The 22,017-nt window shown below is 44.4% G+C and overlaps 1 long non-coding RNA gene across 4 annotated transcripts in view; it reads right to left on the bottom strand.

Moving 5' to 3' along the window:
• Window positions 1-22,017, bottom strand: part of LOC134928029 (uncharacterized) — a 495,002-nt gene that overhangs the window by 124,748 nt on the left and 348,237 nt on the right. For all 4 annotated transcript variants that reach the window (XR_010177815.1, XR_010177813.1, XR_010177812.1 and 1 more), the window contains one exon: window positions 20,519-20,579. This is a non-coding gene — a long non-coding RNA (uncharacterized LOC134928029). The remainder of the gene's footprint in view (window positions 1-20,518; window positions 20,580-22,017) is intronic.

Here is a 22,017-nt window from a genome sequence, read left to right as displayed (position 1 = left end):
AGCACTAAAATGCTCCCTGCCCTTATGGAGGTGCCCCGCCAATAACATATTTACCTTGGTGGGCCTAAGGTGGTGCGCATATACAGTATTGCCTACATACACAGTATTGCCCCTTATTCACATAGCACCCCACAGTAGTGCCCACAATGACATTGTGTCGCACAGTGGCACCCACAATTCACACTACATCACACAGTGATGCCCACTATTCATGTTACGCCACACAGTAATGCCCAATATTCATGTTATATCACACAATAGTGGCCACAATCACGTTAAATCACACAGTAATGTTCATAATTCACATTATGCCACACAGTGGTGCCCACAATTCACATTATGCCACACAATGGTGCCCACAATTCATATTACTCCACACTGCAGTGCCCCTTATTCACACACCACACAGCAGTGCCTTCAATTCACATTATGCCACACTGCAATGCCCTGTATTCACATTATGCCACAGTAGTAATCCAGCACATAAACAATTTAATCTTCCAGCTCCAAGCCCACATGGCACATATCAGGAAAGGAGAGCAGAAGTTAGGGCAGAGGTGATAGTGAGGGCTGGCTTTCAGGAGCCTGGATGTGATGGAGGACAAAGAGAATAAGTCACAATGGGGTTGACCAACATCTCCTCCCCCCATCTCCCAGAGGTCTCAGTTTTTACCTCTACAACTGCAGAAAGAAGCCAAGGATGGCTCTACAGCAGCATTCTGCTCAGATGCCTGGGTCCTAGCCAGGGTGCATGCTGGCAGCAGCAGGCAGATAAGCTCCTTTCCCCCCTCCTGGTGTTCATTGTGTCTGGGACGTCAGAAGATCCCCAGCAGCAACAGCAGGAGGACCACCTCAGGGAGAAGGAGCCAATATTGAGATGAGGCAAGGGGCCCTCCTTTAGTCCAGCAGGACTGCCTCTTCCTTCTTTTATGTCCATGAACAGTGTCACGCAGCTGCCGCCGGTGCACTATAATGAGTCAGCCTAACTCGTTATTAGTACCTAGCTGGCCTGCCAATAATGTTGTTGGCATCAGGACCCTTATCTTTGGCAGGCCTTGGTGCACTGTAATGGTTGCACCGCCACTAGTTCCGCCACTGATGAGAGCCCTATTGTCAATATTTTAAGCTGTCATTTACAATGTGGTTATTAATCTTTTATATATACTTTTTATACATTCTTGCGGTTCAGTAAATTGCCTAACATAAATTGCTGGTAATCTTTTAACTTGATATATCCTCTAACGTGGCATATAATTAACTCCTATTCTTATAAAACTAGCTGTATTACCATACACAACTACACTCCAATTTTTCTTCATATATGCATTAGATACTCATAAGTTTTTCTATATATACATTCCATATACTTCTAAATATGAAGCCCTGGAGACAGAGTTGGAATCAATTTACCAATCTGCCTTCACAAAATACTTAGCACATATGTGTAATGACATAATAGCACACATGTAGATGAGTTGTTAGTAGCAATAACACTTGGCCTTGGCGTCCATATACATTCCACAGAAAACCCACTTATAGACAGTGCTTATGGAAGTGCTCAGGTAAGTTCTTTAGCTTACATCCAACTAGGAGTGGTGAAGTGGTTGCTCCAATGCGTTACATCCTTGTGGACTTCCTAAGGAGTATACTAAGGAAGTTCACAAGGACAAAACATGTTAGCACTGCATGTTCAACCACTCCTTGTTGGCTGTAAGTCACATCAGCACTTACCTGAGCGCTGCCATAATAACTGTCTATAAATGGGTTTCCTGTAGAATGTATGTGGACTCCAAGGTGTGTCTGAACAAAATTAGGCATGTTCTACATTACTATCACAGATAAGATTTACATTTTCCTTTTTACTTTTTATTTTAGCTTAAAAAGCTGGGCATACACTAATTCAATGACTTCTGTTTAGAAGATCACTGCAAGGAATTGAGGATTGGGAACATATTGATGGTATTGGGATGCTCCTTCCTTCTGCATTTTCAGACCATCACGGTTCCCCCACTGACTTAATAAGACATTTGGCAGTGCGCAGTGGAGGCACACTCAATTTTTCCTCTGGGGGTCATTCCGACCTGATCACACGCTACCGTTTTTCGCAGAGCAGCGATCAGGTCACTACTGCACATGCGTATGCACCGCAATGCACAGGCGCATCGTATGGGTACAAAGCGGATCGTTGCTGAGCGATGGATTTAACGAAGAATCCATTCGCACAGCCAATCGCAAGGAGACTGACAGGAAGAAGGCATTTATGGGTGTGAAATTACCGTTTTCTGGGAGTGTTTGCAAAAATGCAGGTGTGTGCAAGCATTTGCAGGGAGGGGGTCTGACGTCAATTCTGGGACCAGACAGGCTGAAGTGAATGCAAGGGCTGAGTAAGTTCAGACCTACTCAGAAACTGCACAAAACTTTTTTGTAGTGCTCGGCTGCACATGCGATCGCACGCTTGCAAAGCAAAAATACACTCCCCTATAGGCGGCGACTATCTGTTCGCAGCACTGCAAAAAGTAGATAGCGAGTGATCAACTCGGAATGTCCCCCTCTATTCGTTCTGTTATCGGGTGTGGAGTGATACCCAGAGTGTACCCCTACTGCAGCCGCTTAGGGCACAGCAGTTCTCTATACCCCATTTTTGTTTCACTAATTCAATTATCTGGCAGATCATCTGCCAGATCTGGCTGGTTGGAATGAAAATCTGGTAATGGATGCAGGTAAATAACAATCATTATATGCTACCAAACACTGGAAAATGGACAAAAACTGTTATTTATGCAAATTGTTAAATCACGGATTTAACTAATTTGTCTGAACGACAGGTTTTGTCCATTTTCCAGTGTTTGAGAGAAAATGATGATGTCATTTACTCTCATCCATCACAAAATTTTCATTCCAACCAGCCAGATCTGGCAGACGACCTGCCAGATAATTGTATAGCGCATGCCCAGCTTAAGATGTATTTCAATAAATTATCGGTTTTATGAAAATTACTGCAATATGTGGCTACATATTTTCTTTTCCACACATAGCCTTATTAAACAATAGAGGACCTTTTACGGGAATTACATGATTCAAAACACATGGATTTCTTGTACACAAATAATATGATTCTTTTTTTGCACTTAAGCACATGTTTGCAGTTATTTACATAATGTAACTTCCTGTAGTCACCATGCTCTGAATATGCTACACTATTATATTATTTCATTGTACACTTTTGGGTATCCACATATTAAAGTATAAGGAGCAGACTGTGGTATCCTGGAATTTACTGCAGCAGTGACAAACCTGCTGGCATCCTGAGGAATACCCATCATATAAGCTCTTGAATTTATTATTTTGGTACGTATATTATTCATAAGTTGATACTGAAGATAATATTACACAGTGCTCATTATCTCCTTTAATCACTTGTCCACTACTGGTCAGGTGTAGCCTGTCTTAATCAGACTTACTATATCTTTTGATTCAGTTAGGGACAGCCATGGCTGAGGGGTTCAAAAGTGTGATTTCTGAATAGTTAAAAAAAACAAAAACTGAACAGCTAACAGGTCATTTCAACTTTAAACCGGACATTTTGATAAGTACTGTCTGAACATGGCTAGGAATAACAGATGTACAAAATAAAATCTTACTTCTATGTGTGCAGAAGCTAGGAACTTAGGAGACAAAATTCCATAGCTAATTGTGATAGTGACAAAGGATGAACTGGATATTGTGGCTATTACATTATCATAGTGCAATGAGAATCATGACTGGGTCATAGCTATACCAGGATAAAATTTATTTAGGAAGGACTGGATGTTGAGAATCAGAGGAGAGGTAGCAATGGGGACAAGGACACTATTCACATTGGGATGAACTATAGATCACCAGGCCAGGGCAGGAACTGCATAGGAACCTATAGCAGGAGTCAGACATAACTAAAATGGCTTTAAAGGAAGAGGTAATAATCATGGAAGACATGAATCTACCTGATGTAAACTGGGAGTGATCTTTGCAAATTGAACTACAAGTGACAAATTTCTAAATTCCTTACATGGAGCATCCCTCAAGAAATTGGTGAGGGAGCCCAATTGCACAGATACTCACAAATGGTGACAGGATATCACACATATGTGTAGGTGAGAACCTAGGATCCAGTGACCATCAAGCAGTATGGTTTAGTATAAAGAGAGGTTCCAACTCATGCCACACAAAAAAAACAAAGCTATTTGATTTTAGGAAGGCTGACTTTGCAAAAATGGGTAGTTTTGTAAGCGATTCATTGGCAGATTGGAGGAACTTGGAAGGAGAGGTGGGAAAAATTAAAACATGCAATACTAAAATCAAATGACCTTTGTATCAAAAGGGTTAGGAGAAGCACTAGGAAAAGGAAACCAGTGTGGTTTACAAAAGAGTCTCAATGTAATAACGACAAAGAGGTGTATCTTGCCAAATGGAAGAAAGCTAAGAAGGTGATCAGGCATGCAAAGGCAGAAGCTGAGGAGGAAATGGCCCAATCAGTAATTAAATGGGAAAAAACTTTCATAAAGTATATAAATAGAAGGAGAAAATTAAATGGAGGAATAATAAGATTAAAGTCAGATAGTGAGAGTTTGGTTTATGGAGATAATTCAACAGTAGATTATACAAACAACAATTTTTTTCTCAATATTCACTACAGAAGGAGATGGTAAGGTGCCACAGTTAAGTTGCAAGGAAATTCATAAAAATAAAGTACATGAAAGTACTTTTACAGAGTAGAAGGTCCTAACAGAGCTCTAAAAACTGAAAGTGGATAAATCAATGGGACCAGAGGGGATACATCCAAGAATACTAAAAGAGCCTAAAAAAAAGAGCTGGTAGCACCATTAACAGAATTATTCAACCACTCACTAGCTGCAGGAACAATTCTAGAGGAATGGGAAAGAGCGAATGAAGTACCACTGCCCAAAGTGGAAGCAAGGAAGAAGCAAGTAACTACAGTCTTACATCAGTAGTAGGGAAAGTAATGGAAACGCTATTAAAAGTAAGTTGTGGAATATCTAAAAATCCAACATGTTACAGGATCTCAAAGAGCATGGCGTTACTAGGGTGATCATGCCAAACAAATCCTATTGACTTTTTTGATTTGTGACTAAAATAATAGATCAAAGCAGGGGCGGGTATGTAGCATATCTAGACTCTGGTAAGGCATTTGATGCAGTCCCACATCGCAGACTGCTAAACAAACTTTAAAGCATGGGATTGGATTATAAAACAGTTCAATGGATAAGAACTTTGTTGCAGGTTAGAAAACAGATGTAGTAAATGGCGTGCATTCTAAGGAGGGAAATGTTACAAGTGGAGTACCCCAGGGATCTGTACTGTGACCAGTTCTCTTTAATATTTTTGTTGGTAACATTGCAAATGGTATTGAAGGGAAAGTACACTGTACCTTTTTGCCAATGACACAAAGATATACAACAGGGTAGATACATCAGAAGGGGGGGGGGGGGGTGGTAAAACAAATGATTGGTGATCTAGGTAAACTTGAGGAATGGCCAAAACATGGCAACTACAGTTTAATGCTAAAAATGCAAAATCCTGAACTTCGGTCTCAAAAACCCAAGGGCTAAATATAGTATCAATGGTACCATAATGGAAACTACTGAGGAGGAAAGGGATTTAGGAGTCACTATATGAAGTTATTTATACCCCGTTCACACTGCACCAAAAACCCGGTATCGATCTGGTATTTTGCCAGGTCGACAAGGGGCCCTGTGGAGTGTGAACAGGTCACTGCTGAATTCCCAATCGCCTGACCCGGTAATTCAACCCGGGAATAAAGAAGGGTTATTCCCGGATTATTACCGGGTCAGGCGCAGTGTGAACGTGTTACCCGGGTCTATGTGACCCCGCACCCGATCAGAGCATAGGGAGAGGCGGCGCTGGAGATGCCGTCATCTCCAGCGACGCCAGAGCCCCCGCCCACGATGCCGCCTCTGGCCCCACCCCCGAATGGCAACCCGACCCAGCATATTACCGGGACAGGAAGCCACCCGGCAATGGCAATGTGAACATAGCTTAAAAGGCAGGGAAGCAATGTAACAAAGCAATGAAAAGGGCAAGTCAGATGCTTGGTTGCATAGGGAGAAGAATCAGTAGCTGGAAAAAAAGAAGTAATAATGCAAAACGTACCTGGCAAAGCTAAAATAACCTAACATATATAGTTTGGAGCAGCGGAGGGAAAGGGGGGGGGGGGGGGCATGATAGAAACTTTCAAATATATCAGGTATTTTACCAAGGTACAGGAGATAAACATTCTTCAAGTAAAGAGAAGTATTAGAACACAAGGACATACACTGAAACTGGAGGGAGGAAGGTACATGGGAAATGTAAGGAAAAATTAGTTCACAGAAAGGGTAGTGGATAAGTGGAAAAGTCTCCCGTCAGCGGTGGTACAGGCTAACTCAGTGAATGGATAAGAATGCTGATTAATGGATGACTGGAGCTATCCACCAATCAGAGTGCTAACAGTCATTCGCTGTATAGAAGCATGTGGAGAGATGACGCAGTACCAACTGAGGGGTAGTTTATGATTTTATTTTCATTTGTTCCTGTGAATGGGTGGATAGGCCCAGTATGTTGCTTTGCCCAGGGCCTCAAATGCTGTTAATATGGCCCTGTATTATATCTTTGGGCTGTTAAAATAGAATCTTACACTGTGCAAGGCTCAGGCATTAAGCTCTAATATTCATACCTTATAATTTAGCAGCATTGTACATTACTTTACCTACCAACAATTATATGGAAAGGAACCTCAATATTACATAACTACACTGAAACAAACCAACTTGGCATTATGCCAATAGAAAAAATGGAAGACAGTTTATATTTAAGATTTAAAATATGCATTTATGCCACGTACAGACTCGCTTACAGTGAATAAGAGTCTCAGACATAATCCGGCATTAATTAGAGCAGTGCAGTAGCTCACGGCTCTCGTCTTTATTTCACTTGAATTCTGCCGAAATATTGTAGGTGAAATTATAAATACTAAATATTTTGTAAATGGACCGCTCACAAAGTATTATTAGAACTATTCAATGTGTATAATGGCCCTCATTCCGAGTTGTTCGCTCGGTATTTTTCATTGCATCGCATTGAAAATCCGCTTAGTACGCATGCGCAATGTTCGCACTGCGACTGCGCCAAGTAACTTTACTATGAAGAAAGTATTTTTACTCACGGCTTTTTCTTCGCTCTGGCGAACGTAATGTGATTGACAGGAAATGGGTGTTACTGGGCGGAAACACGGCGTTTCAGGGGCGTGTGGCTGAAAACGCTACCGTTTCCGGAAAAAACGCAGGAGTGGCCGGAGAAACGGTGGGAGTGCCTGGGCGAACGCTGGGTGTGTTTGTGACGTCAACCAGGAACGACAAGCACTGAACTGATCGCACAGGCAGAGTAAGTCTGGAGCTACTCTGAAACTGCTAAGTAGTTAGTAATCGCATTATTGCGAATACATCGGTCGCAATTTTAAGAAGCTAGGCCCTCATTCCGAGTTGATCGGTCGCAAGGCGAATTTAGCAGAGTTACACACGCTAAGCCGCCGCCTACTGGGAGTGAATCTTAGCTTCTTAAAATTGCGACCGATGTATTCGCAATATTGCGATTACTAACTACTTAGCAGTTTCAGAGTAGCTCCAGACTTACTCTGCCTGTGCGATCAGTTCAGTGCTTGTCGTTCCTGGTTGACGTCACAAACACACCCAGCGTTCGCCCAGGCACTCCCACCGTTTCCCCGGCCACTCCTGCGTTTTTTCCGGAAACGGTAGCGTTTTCAGCCACACGCCCCTGAAACGCCGTGTTTCCGCCCAGTAACACCCATTTCCTGTCAATCACATTACGATCGCCGGAGCGAAGAAAAAGCCGTGAGTAAAAATACTTTCTTCATAGTAAAGTTACTTGGCGCAGTCGCAGTGCGAACTTTGCGCATGCGTACTAAGCGGATTTTCACTGCGATGCGATGAAAAAGAACGAGCGAACAACTCGGAATGAGGGCCCTAAGATTCACTCCCAGTAGGCGGCGGCTTAGCGTGAGCAACTCTGCTAAATTCGCCTTGCGACCGATCAACTCGGAATGAGGGCCTATGTCATTTCAGATATTGATGTTATACACTGCATTATCAGGTCAAAGATGCATGCTTTTTCTAGTTCAGTATTGCTTCATTAAATATATTAAAACACTACATAAACTTTCCATGGGTTTGTATTGCATGCTTGATTACAGCATTCTCCTGTTTCATTTCTATGCTGTCAACTGACTTGAGTAGGGTTGCTAAGGATGAGCAGAAACACTAACAGTGAAGCTCAAAAAACATGGTTCCTTGTGTCATTCAAAGGGCGGTATTCAATTAGCTGGGTGTCTGTTTTTCTAATAGGCAGGAAAAAACAGACACCCAACCGACTTTTCAAACAAATGAATTCCCCCCATTAAGTCCCCATACATTTCTTGTCTCAACGTTCCTCCATTTTTCCCAAGCAAGGCTTGTTAGGCAGCGACGTATAAGAAGCCCGGGAAAAATACTGGATAAAAAAAAGTGAATAAATAAATAAACTGCAGTACAGCTTGTTATAAATATGATCATTTTAACTCACGGAAGAAAGGTCTACTTTACATATCTAAATATACTGTATTGTACATAAACGAGAAAAAGGCTGCTCCCACTCGGCGCTAGTCTTATTGGATGTAGACAGACAGGCCAGGAATCCAAGAACTTCTGTGGCTCGGCTTTGCAAGGTCATTACATTTGTGGTCTGATGTAAGGAGGTTGCTGATCCTGGAGCTGTTCCTGTTATACCAGTCTGCCAATACCTTGCAAAGCCGAGCCACCGAAGTTCTTGGATTCCTGGTCTGTCTGTCTACATCCCACAAGACTAGCACCGAGTGGGAGCAGTCTTTTTCACCACTCCCAGGCTTGCTATATTCTTTACGGCGCAGTTTTCTACCTTTTTCTTTTGAAATACTGTATTGTGGTTTATATACCGTTTGCAAGTTACTTGCAAGTTATACTATTTGCAAGTTACTACCTTAGAATAAAACCTTACGTATTCTGGGGCCCATTTATCAAGAATGCATTTGCAATGCGATCATAGCATTGTAATAGCACCCAGAATCGCATTTCCGGATGCAATTCTTACAGCAGGATGTATCTTTGCACACCAGCAGGGACAGGAGCTCTTCCTTGCTGCCGAGGCTCCTGCGCATGCATGGTCCAGCTGACTGTGCATGCATGGTGGCCATTGATGGAGATGGTATAAATGCAGAGAGCATTGTGGTAGCTGCCATATAATTAGTGATGTGCACCGGACATTTTTCGGGTTTTGTATTTTGGTTTTGGATTCGGTTCCGCGGCCGTGTTTTGGATTCGGACGCGTTTTGGCAAAACCTCCCTGAAAATTTTTTGTCGGATTCGGGTGTGTTTTGGATTCAGGTGTTTTTTTACAAAAACCCCTCAAAAACAGCTTAAATCATAGAATTTTGGGGTAATTTTGTTCCCATAGTATTATTAACCTCAATAACCATAATTTCCACTCATTTCCAGTCTATTCTGAAAACCTCACACCTCACAATATTATTTTTAGTCCTAAAATTTGCACCGAGGTCGCTGGATGACTAAGCTAAGCGACCCAAGTGGGCATCACAAACACCTGGCCCATCTAGGAGTGGCACTGCAGTGTCAGACAGGATGGCAGATTAAAAAAGTAGTCCCCAAACAGCACATGATGCAAAGAAAAAAAGAGGCGCAATGAGGTAGCTGTGTGACTAATTTAAGCGACCCAAATGGCCGACACAAACACCTGGCCCATCTAGGAGTGGCACTGCAGTGTCAGACAGGATGGCACTTCAAAAAATAGTCCCCAAACAGCACATGATGCAAATAAAAATGAAAGAAAAAAGAGGTGCAAGATGGAATTGTCCTTGGGCCCTCCCACCCATCCTTATGTTGTATAAACAGGACATGCACACTTTAACAAACCCATCATTTCAGCCACAGGGTCTGCCATACGACTGTGACTGAAATGACTGGTTGGTTTGGGCCCCCACCAAAAAAGAAGCAATCAATCTCTCCTTGCACAAACTGGCTCTACAGAGACAAGATGTCCACCTCCTCCTCATCGTCCGATTCCTCACCCCTTTCACTGTGTACATCCCCCTCCTCACAGATTATTAATTCGTCCCCACTGGAATCCACCATCTCAGGTCCCTGTGTACTTTCTGGAGGCAATTGCTGGTGAATGTCTCCACGGAGGAATTGATTATAATTCATTTTGGTGAACATCATCTTCTCCACATTTTCTGTAAGTAACCTCGTACGCCGATTGCTGACAAGGTGAGCGGCTGCAGTAAACACTCTTTCAGAGTACACACTGAAGGTGGGGCAACTTAGGTAAAATAAAGCCAGTTTCTGCAAGGGCCTCCAAATTGCCTCTTTTTCCTGCCAGTATACGTACGGACTGTTTGACGTGCCTACTTGGATGCAGTCACTCATATAATCCTCCACCATTCTTTCAATGGTGACAGAATCATATGTAGTGATAGTAGACGACATGTCAGTAATCGTTGGCAGGTCCTTCAGTCCGGACCAGATGTCAGCACTCGCTCCAGACTGCCCTGCATCACCGCCAGCGGGTGGGCTCGGAAATCTTAGCCTTTTCCTCACACCCCCAGTTGCGGGAGAATGTGAAGGACGAGCTGTTGACGGGTCACGTTCCGCTTGACTTGACAATTTTCTCACCAGCAGGTCTTTGAACCTCTGCAGACTTGTGTCTGCCGGAAAGAGAGATACAACGTAGGTTTTAAATCTAGGATCGAGCACGGTGGCCAAAATGTAGTGCTCTGATTTCAACAGATTGACCACCCGTGAATCCTGGTTAAGCGAATGAAGGGCTCCATCCACAAGTCCCTCATGCCTAGCGGAATCGCTCTGTTTTAGCTCCTCCTTCAATGTCTCCAGCTTCTTCTGCAAAAGCCTGATGAGGGGAATGACATGACTCAGGCTGGCAGTGTCTGAACTGACTTCACGTGTGGCAAGTTCAAAGGGTTGCAGAACCTTGCACAACGTTGAAATCATTCTCCACTGCACTTGAGTCACGTGCATTCCCCCTCCTTATCCTATATCGTATGCAGATGTATAGGCTTGAATGGCCTTTTGCTGCTCCCACTTCCTCTGAAGCATATAGAGGGTTGAATTCCACCTCGTTACCACCTCTTGCTTTAGATGATGGCAGGGCAGGTTCAGGAGTGTTTGCTGGTGCTCCAGTCTTCGGCACGCGGTGACTGAATGCTGAAGGTGGCCCGCAATTCTACGGGCCACCGACATCATCTCTTGCACGCCCCTGTCGTTTTTTAAATAATTCTGCACCACCAAATTCAATGTATGTGCAAAACATGGGACGTGCTGGAATTTGCCCAGATGTAATGCACGCACAATATTGGTGGCGTTGTCTGATGTCACAAATTCCCAGGAGAGTCCAATTGGGGTAAGCCATTCTGTGATGATGTTCCTCAGTTTCCGTAAGAGGTTGTCAGCTGTGTGCCTCTTATGGAAAGCGGTGATACAAAGCGTAGCCTGCCTAGGAACGAGTTGGCGTTTGCGAGATGCTGCTACTGGTGCCGCTGCTGCTGTTCTTGCTGCGGGAGGCAATACATCTACCCAGTGGGCAGTCACAGTCATATAGTTCTGAGTCTGCCCTGCTCCACTTGTCCACATGTCCGTGGTTAAGTGGACATTGGGTACAACTGCATTTTTTAGGACACTGGTGACTCTTTTTCTCACATCTGTGTACATTTTCGGTATCGCCTGCCTAGAGAATTGGAACCTAGATGGTATTTGGTACCGGGGACACAGTACCTCAATCAAGTCTTTAGTTGCCTGTGAATTAACGGTGGATACCGGACACACGTTTCTCACCGCCCAGGCTGCCATGGCCTGAGTTATCCGCTTTGCAGCAGGATGACTGCTGTGATATTTCATCTTCCTCGCAAAGGACTGTTGGACAGTCAATTGCTTACTGGAAGTAGTACAAGTGGTCTTCCGACTTCCCCTCTGGGATGACGATCGACTCCCAGCAGCAACAACAGCAGTGCCAGCAGCAGTAGGCGTTACACTCAAGGATGCATCGGAGGAATCCCAGGCTGGAGAGGACTCGTCAGACTTGACAGTGACATGGCCTGCAGGACTATTGGCTTTCCTGTCTAAGGAGGAAATTGACACTGAGGGAGTTGGTGGTGTAGTTTGCAGGAGCGTGTTTACAAGAGGAAGGGATTTAGTGGTCAGTGGACTGCTTCCGCTGTCATCCAAAGTTTTTGAACTTGTCAATGACTTCTGATGAATGCGGTCCAGGTGACGTATAAGGGACTCTCCTTGGGGATTTGTGATTTAGAAGAACGCACAGTTCTTTGCTGTGCTTTTGCCAGCTTAAGTCTTTTCATTTTTCTAGCGAGAGGATGAGTGCTTCCATCCTCATGTGAATCTGAACCACTAGCCATGAACATAGGCCAGGGCCTCAGCCGTTCCATGCCACTCCGTGTCGTAAATGGCACATTGGCAAGTTTACGCTTCTCCTCAGACGATTTTGATTTAGATTTTTGGGTCATTTTACTGAGCTTTATTTTTTTGGATTTTACATGCTCTCTACTATGACATTGTGCATCGGCCTTGGCAGACGACGTTGATGGCATTTCATCGTCTCGGCCATGACTAGTGGCAGCAGCTTCAGCACGAGGTGGAAGTGGATCTTGATCTTTCCCTATTTTACCCTACACATTTTTGTTCTCCATTTTTTAATGTGTGGAATTATATGCCAGTATCAATAGCAATGGTCTACTACTATATATACTGCGCACAACTAAAATGCACCACAGGTATGGATGAATAGTATACTTGACGACACAGACGTAGGTAGAGCAGTGGCCTACTGTACCGTACTGCTATATATTATATACTGGTGGTCAGCAAACTGTGCAAAACTGAAATGCACCACAGGTATGGATGGATAGTATACTTGACGACACAGAGGTAGGTAGAGCAGTGGCCTACTGTACCGTACTGCTATATATTATATACTGGTGGTCAGCAAACTGTGCAAAACTGAAATGAACCACAGGTATGGATGGATAGTATACTTGACGACACAGAGGTAGGTAGAGCAGTGGCCTACTGTACCGTACTGCTATATATTATATACTGGTGGTCAGCAAAATTATGCACTGTACTCCTACTATATACTACAATGCAGCACAGATATGGAGCGTTTTTCAGGCAGAGAACGTATAATACTGGTGGTCACTGGTCACTGGTCAGCAAAACTCTGCACTGTACTTCTCCTATATAATACTGGTGGTCCCCAGTCCCCACAATAAAGCAGTGTGAGCACAGATATATGCAGCACACTGAGCACAGATATGGAGCGTTTTTCAGGCAGACAACGTATAATACTGATGGTCACTGGTCAGCAAAACTCTGCACTGTACTCCTCCTATATAATACTGCTGGTCCCCAATCCCCACAATAAAGCAGTGTGAGCACAGATATATGCAGCACACTGAGCACAGATATGGAGCGTTTTTCAGGCAGACAACGTATAATACTGGTGGTCACTGGTCACTGGTCAGCAAAACTCTGCACTGTACTCCTCCTATATAATACTGGTGGTCCCCAGTCCCCCCAATAAAGCAGTGTGAGCACAGATATATGCAGCACACTGAGCACAGATATGGAGCGTTTTTCAGGCAGAGAACGTATAATACTGGTGGTCACTGGTCACTGGTCCGCAAAACTCTGCACTGTACTCCTCCTGTATAATACTGGTGGTCCCCAGTCCCCACAATAAAGCAGTGTGAGCACAGATATATGCAGCACACTGAGCACAGATATGGAGCGTTTTTCAGGCAGAGAACGTATAATGCTGGTGGTCACTGGTCAGCAAAACTCTGCACTGTACTCCTCCTATATAATACTGGTGGTCCCCAGTCCCCACAATAAAGCAGTGTGAGCACAGATATATGCAGCACACTGAGCACAGATATGGAGCGTTTTTCAGGCAGAGAACGTATAAAACTGGTGGTCACTGGTCAGCAAAACTCTGCACTGTACTCCTCCTATATAATACTGGTGGTCCCCAGTCCCCCCAATAAAGCAGTGTGAGCACAGATATATGCAGCACACTGAGCACAGATATGGAGCGTTTTTCAGGCAGAGAACGTATAATACTGGTGGTCACTGGTCACTGGTCCGCAAAACTCTGCACTGTACTCCTCCTGTATAATACTGGTGGTCCCCAGTCCCCACAATAAAGCAGTGTGAGCACAGATATATGCAGCACACAGAGCACAGATATGGAGCGTTTTTCAGGCAGAGAACGTATAATGCTGGTGGTCACTGGTCAGCAAAACTCTGCACTGTACTCCTCCTATATAATACTGGTGGTCCCCAGTCCCCACAATAAAGCAGTGTGAGCACAGATATATGCAGCACACTGAGCACAGATATGGAGCGTTTTTCAGGCAGAGAACGTATAATACTGGTGGTCACTGGTCAGCAAAACTCTGCACTGTACTCCTCCTATATAATACTGGTGGTCCCCAGTCCCCACAATAAAGCAGTCTGAGCACAGATATATGCAGCACACTGAGCACAGATATGGAGTGTTTTTCAGGCAGAGAACGTATAATTCTGGTGGTCACTGGTCAGCAAAACTCTGCACTGTACTCCTCCTATATAATACTGGTGGTCCCCAGTCCCCACAATAAAGCAGTGTGAGCACAGATATATGCAGCACACTGAGCACAGATATGGAGCGTATTTCAGGCAGAGAACGTATAATACTGGTGGTCACTGGTCAGCAAAACTCTGCACTGTACTATTCCTATATAATACTGCTGGTCCCCAGTCCCCACAATAAAGCAGTGAGCACAGATATTTGCAGCCACCTGAATAAAACTGAGAGGACGCCAGCCACGTCCTCTCACTATCATTTCCAATATATAGAATCCGAATCTCGCGAGAATCCGACAGCGGGATGATGACGTTCGGGCACGCTCGGGTTAACCGAGCAAGGCGGGAAGATTCGAATCTGCCTCGGAACCGTGTAAAATGGGTGAAGTTCGGGGGGGTTCGGATTCCGAGGAACCGAACCCGCTCATCACTACATATAATAGGAAGCATTGTGCCGAGGCTTCTGCGCTTGCACGGTCCCGCTGACTATGCATGCATGGTGGTCATTGCTGGACAGGGTATATATGCAAGGAGCATTGTAGTAATTTGCATATCATAGAGACCATTGTAGCGATCACCATAAAACGCAGGGAGCATTGCATTGCCTGCCATATTATACAAAAAGCATTAAATGACCACCATGTAATACAGAAAGCATCACAGTGAGTGCCATCTAATGCAGAAAGACCCTGGCCTTACCAAATAGAGCCTGTGTGTTAAGGTACAATTGGGGTCATTCCAACCCTATCGCACACTGCATTTGTTCGCAGTGGTGCGATCGGGTCAGAACTGCGCATGCGCCGGTGTATGCCAAACGACTGAAGGCAGTTGTTGCCTAGTGATCGCCTCTGCCTGATTGACAGGCATAGGCGGTCGCTGGGCGGGATGGGGTTGGACGGCGGCGTTAAACCGCCATTTAGGGGGTGCAGTCCGGTCCGCGGACACTAGCTATGCAAAAGTTAATTATGACACATTCAAATTATTAAGAAGGTAACAGTGATTCTTAATATGATTCTTAATATTATTGAATTTTGTGCTTTACTGAATAATATCAAATGCTCTTGATTACAGTTGTTGGTCACTATAAATAAATTTTAAGTTCTTCTGCATAAATATTGTAAGCAATCCTTTGTGTCTGGTTGGGGAACCCTTACCTCTCTGATGTGGTGTGCTCTATGGGGGTCATTCTGACCTGATTGCACGCTGCCGTTCATCACAGCGCAGTGATCAGGTCAGAAGTGCGCATGCGTCAGCACTGCAGTGCAGCGGCGCATGCCAGACAGCCGCCGGCTGTCGTAGCCAAGTGATGGCCTCTGCCTGATTGACAGGCAGAGGCGGTCGCTGGGCAGGAGCGGGTGGCAAGACGACATTTGGCTGCCGTATTCTGGCCGCAGTCCAGCCAACGCAGGCATGGCCAGACCGTTCCGGGAGCGGGCCGTGACAGCTGTGTGATGTTACATGCAGCCGCTGCGACCCGGGCAGCGACGAGTAGCTCCCGGCCAGGGCGCAGGAGCTGCGCTGGCTGGGAGCTACTCCTGAAGTACAAAAGCATCGCCGCTGTACAATGCTTTTGTACTTCTGTGACGGGGGATTGTTTTACAGTTAACTCCTGCCCTGCTGTGTATCCAGTTGTCATCAAGTCCTGCTGTCTTCAGTCACTCCATCTTAGTCTGCCTTACCTTGCGGAGACATCCTGCTGCTACACTCCAGGTTATAACCTTGAGGGCTCATGCCTATTGTGTGAGCCCCTACTGCTAGAGGTTTAAGTCCAGGCGTCATCTCAAATACTGGTGAGTGCATACACCCCCCCCCCCCCCCCCCCCTTCACTGTCAGATCTGTCAGCTTCTTCCTGAGCCACTTTCAAGACCTGCTCCTGCTAGTGTGCTGATACAGGGGAGCGGAGCCAGGGGAATGAATCACAAATGCAAACCTTCATAGGCTCTCAGTCTCTGGCTCCGCCCTAGTTAGGAAGCCTACATTATGACCCGCCCATAGGCATGTGAATTATGTGCCTAGTGGGAATCCGGCAATGGTTCCTTGTGCACTAATCAGCTAATTTTCTGTAATTCAAGCTACAGCATATCTGTCACCAGCCTCTGAGCTCTGTGAAGACTTCAGCTGCAGCCCACTGATTTCAGAATTCTTCAGAGCATTCAAGTTTCCAGTCAGCAGTAATCTTCAGCCTTGTCTAAGTGTCTGCTTCTTAGTTTGGGCAACTCCTTCCTGACTAATCATTCACCTGTGAGCCTCATCTGACTACAGTATCTTGCCTGCTATTTGCAAATTGCACAGAGCCCTGCAAGCAAACCATTCATCTGCATCATATAAAAGTTGTGTGTACACACGGTGAGATTTTTTCTTGAGATTTTGATTATATAGTCAAAATCGCAAGAAAAGTTAGTGCAAATCGCAAGGTGAAAGTCACCTTGAGATCCCGATGCGCTGTCCCGCCAGGTCAGCATCGCAAGAAAAGATAGACTGTGCAGGCAAGTCAATCCTTGCTAGATCGGTGTACTAACTAGTTCATCTCACATGTCAATGACATCTCACATAAGCCAAAATCTCACATAAGCCAAAATCGTAAGCACACATAGTCCATATCTCAAGAAAAGTTAGTCAAAATCTGTCCTATCTGGGCTCCGGGGAGTTCAATGGAAATCGCAAGTAAAAATCGAACATAGCAAGGATCTCACCGTGTGTACACACCACAGCCATTTTCTGAGTACTCATTCTAAGGATTATCTTCTCATGAGCAGTCTGCACAGTTTCCCTGCTTTCTCTAACATTCACCTGCAAGTATATAATATTGTGTGTACTTTCTACAGTCTCCTGCCACAGAACAAGCTCCTGGAACATAGACTCATTCTCTACATTTCCTAGTCCCAGCTCAGCTATATCTGTTCCAAAGTACTACTGAACCCAGCAATACCCCCGGTTCCATTCTGGCCAAATACCAGTCCCAGTACGGTCACCTCCCGGTCCCAGTCCAGCTCCAGTTCTGGTCCCAGTCCAGTCACCTTTCGGTTCCAGCCCAGATTCTGACAGGACTTTAAAAAAATTCCCCATTTTTGTAAAAGGATAGAGGTGGTCAAAATTATCTTAAGTAAAAAATGAAAGTGCAAACCCTAATTCAGTTTACCTCCTTGTTATTCATGCGATTTGTGATATTTATTTCTGTTTACCGATTAGGTTGCAGAGTGAACTGCTATAGGGATGTGACTACAGGCCTACTTCAGATGTGGGTCGAGTTTGCCGGAGGTGTGGGATTCCGGACAAAATCTGACATGTTTTAATTACTTACAAAGCAAGGTTTTACCTCGTAAGTGATTGCCCATTTAAAAAAAAGACCGAGATTGGCCAGCTTCCCGCACCTCCAATGATCTCGGACACCATTACATTCTGCCCTAGGCTAGAGTTGCTATCACTGCTGCTTTCTCCGAAGCAGCAGTGATAGCGCTGTATAGTGAAGCAGCAGGAGGCGTCTGTTACAAACAGATGCCTCCTGCTGCAGTAGTGATACGAGCTGCATCCTATGATGCAGCATCGGATTACTCAACCATCAGGTGGCTTACAACTCCTAATGGTGCAGCACAAGCCGCTCGTCAAAGAGGTCAGGAAAATTCTGCCCAATGACGGAGATCCCTGACCTCTTACCACCCCCTAAATGGCAGAAACACGCCCCTGTTTTCATAAAGTTTCACAGAGTCCATCGCAGCCCTCTCCACCACCCCCCAGATCTCCATGCTATATCACATGACCCTTCATGCATGGAAAAAAAACTCAATTTATGTATTTTTTGTATCCTTAATCTTTTGCTTAGAAATAAAAATAGGTACCCTGAGAAAAGGAATTAGCAGGGGGCCTGACAAAAGGACTGAGAAATACAGTATGTGACGGCAGTCATAGGTGTGAACAGCTGCCTGTTTTGACATTTCTACAGTCACAGGTTTCCAGTTTCTACAGTATAACTGTAGCAACACCGCTGGATGATTGGTAGCTGCAGAAAACTGCCATTGATGTGTCTTCTTTATTATTAACAGATATGATTTCTGCCTTACAGTAGTCACAGAGTGTTTCCCTGTCAACAGCTGCAATTGTTGTTCTACTACCTAATATACAGTATCATTTGCTACTCACATATCACATCACAGATTGTAAGTTCATTGGGGCATGGCCATCATTATTGTGTTTTGCAGAGCCGGCCTTAGCTATAGGCAGGCTAGGCATTTGCCTAGGGCATCCAAGCATGTCTAGGGGCATCCAAGCATGTCCCTGCAGTATCTCATGCTGGGAGGGACAGTCCGCAAACTGTTACTTTCCAATGTATTCAATCAGTACTTGTATACACTGCTGTTTACATTTGTAAAAAAAAATGCACACTGTGCCTTAAACTTCCTCTGACATGATTGAATGCCCCTGACTTGTGAGACCTCAGACAGACAGCAGAAGCCCAGTAAATGCAATTCCTGGACCTGTGACATTTTTACTGACTATATAAGGTTATTACTGGATGGCTTCTTATGATAACACATGTGTATTTTGGAAGACTGCTTCACAGAAACCTGACATCACCTATACTGCTTGTGCACATAGGGGAGGGGGACCCTGTTATCCTGTGTCCCTTATCCCTGTGCAATTCCCAGGTGTCTGCAGGGACATAACATGGGCAGTGTTCTCCCCACACTTTATTTCCTAGTCAGTCCATACCGTAAAATTCCCCTGCCATCTAGCACTGTAACGTGGTCAGTAAGTTGCGTTGTGCTATTTCTATATGAAACATCAGTGCAGCGTGACTTTCGGACACATCAGACTGGAGGGCAGAGCATTTAGCTCCCACAGTATAAAGTAAAGTGCATGCAGTTAACGGGAGTAACAGACACCAGCAAACACACTGAACAGTGAAGAGAATGGACAGTTTCTACATGTTTGATACAGATCTTTTTGTATAACCAGCAAGTGTGGCAGTATCTGTGGCAGTATATGTGTATTATGGGCATTACTAATGTGGGGCATATGTGTAAGGTGCATTACTGTGTGGCATTATGTGTATTATGGGCATTACTAATGTGGGGCATATGTGTAAGGTTCCTTTACTGTGTGGAATTATATGTATTATGGTCATTACTGTGTGGCATTGTGCAGAGTTGAACTGGCCCACAGGGTAACCCCCCCGGTGGGCCCCACTACCTGAGCGTTACAGGTACAGATGCAGAACTAGCGGCGGAGCTAGGGGGCACCAGACAAAATTTTGCCTAGGGCATCAAATTGGCTAGGGCCGGCTCTGGTGTTTTGTATGTAAGTTGTATCATGTACAGGCATCAGAAGGGGAGTTCAGGGGTTGCTGGCCAATCCCCGGTGACATGCACGGAAAGGGTGACACCAAAATACTGGCTCCTCCGCAGTGACAGGTGCTGGGTGCTGCAGTCTGTAATTATCCTGCAGCAACCAGCTCCTGTCACTGAGAAGCTGACAATGCAGGCACAAGTCGCTGGGGCAGCCCAACATCTCCAGAGATGCTAGGCATGCCCCTGGAGTGATGCAGACAGGGGGGCTTCCCACTTGGCCATGTCACCTCTGTGTCGGCAGAGGGGAACACCCACGAGGTCAAGCCTTGTGGCGGACCTACATTTTTGGGACTTAGAAGCTTGAACCTTATTGGGGGGACCTTCACAAACAGCAACAATAGGGCAACAGCCAATAAGGTCCAAAGGGCCTTTCTGCCTTTGCAAGGGCAGCACACAATGCTCAGCACCAGCAAATTTACCTTATTAGACACCTCCTTGTCCTGGGCTCCTTCTCACCTATTATTGTTCCCAGCATCCTTCCTAGGATAGAAAACAAAAAACAATTACAGGGAGTGCAAAAAGACAGGTAATGATAAATAATACATTTATTACTGAAACATATAATACATAATGGAACAGGTCCTCTTAGGCTCGGCCATTCCAGGGAATTTCACAAATGAAAAGTTCTGCAGGCTGTTGGGAATTGTAGTTTAAAACGGATACACGTTTCACACTATTAACGGAGCATAAATCCCAGCGCTAGACTACAACTCCCAGCAGCTCCTGCAGTACTAAACGACGCACATACAAGCTGTAATAGCTGCTATGCTGTACAAGAAGCCTGATTGATATTGATGATGAGCTACATATAACATACAGTACATTAAAACAAGAGGTGAAAAAAGTTGCTTCAGGTCCCTCTGGGATTAGGGGCTCTTAAGCTTAAGCTTCATTAGTTTCACAGTAGATCCGCCCTGGCCACGCCCCATTAGCCAAGGCCATGTCCCTTTTCTGAACTCATGCATGTGGGTACTATTGCCTGCGCTGGGTGTTACTGACCCCGGTGCCGCCACTGGTATCATGGACTCCGCAATGTACAGTGCTATTTAATATGTTGGCATTTTATATATAAAGTGTAATAATAAGATGACATGTGCATGATGCACTCTGATAGAAGATATACCTAACCAAACTGAAAAACCTTTAATAGATGTATTTGGTGAGATATTTTTGATGAGCTGTGCAAGTTGATGCTGAACGCAACTCACCATAAGTATAAAAAAGAGTTTATGAATACAAAAAAGATTGTCTACATAATGTGACACAGATGATATAGATGAGCTTTGTGATACAGATGAGCTTCTAGAAAGCAGAACAGATATCCATAATTTAAGAAAAACAGAGAAATTACAACATTTGTGTTGTGCACAAGGGGAATGGAATAGAAAAATTGGGCATAGGTCAGTGGTTCCCAAACTTTTTTGAATCACGGCACCCTAGAATATCAGAATTTCTTTTACGGTACCCTTAGGCCAAAAGTTTCTTACTGAGAAATTAAAAAATAAATATAAAATTAGGTAAATTGTGTTTATATGTCATCCTTAGGTTCAACTGTATGAAGAGGGACAAGATATGCTTCTATTTGTCTATATATTTTATGATTGGCAGCCACAAGCACTGATTTTGCTTGTTACATTGACCATAAATAATTAATGATTTGCATTGGTCCTGGACCACCAATCCAAGGCACCCCTGTAAGTGGTCCGGGGCAACCCAGGGTGCCTACACACACAGTTTGAGAACCACTGGCGTAGGTAATATGGTAGGAAGATGGCCTAAATACAGTATTTAAGAATACATAAAGCAATTAGTAATATCAATTGGATAAGTACAAAACAAAAGTCTACATAAGTGTAAGTGGGCATTTCCTTTGACAATATGTTTTATATATATATATATATATATATATATATGTACA

The sequence above is a fragment of the Pseudophryne corroboree genome, chromosome 5 (genome assembly GCF_028390025.1).
Source record: "Pseudophryne corroboree isolate aPseCor3 chromosome 5, aPseCor3.hap2, whole genome shotgun sequence".
Lineage (NCBI taxonomy): Eukaryota > Metazoa > Chordata > Amphibia > Anura > Myobatrachidae > Pseudophryne > Pseudophryne corroboree.
Note: the sequence above shows the minus strand (reverse complement) of the source record. Positions and strands in the feature narration are given on the sequence as shown.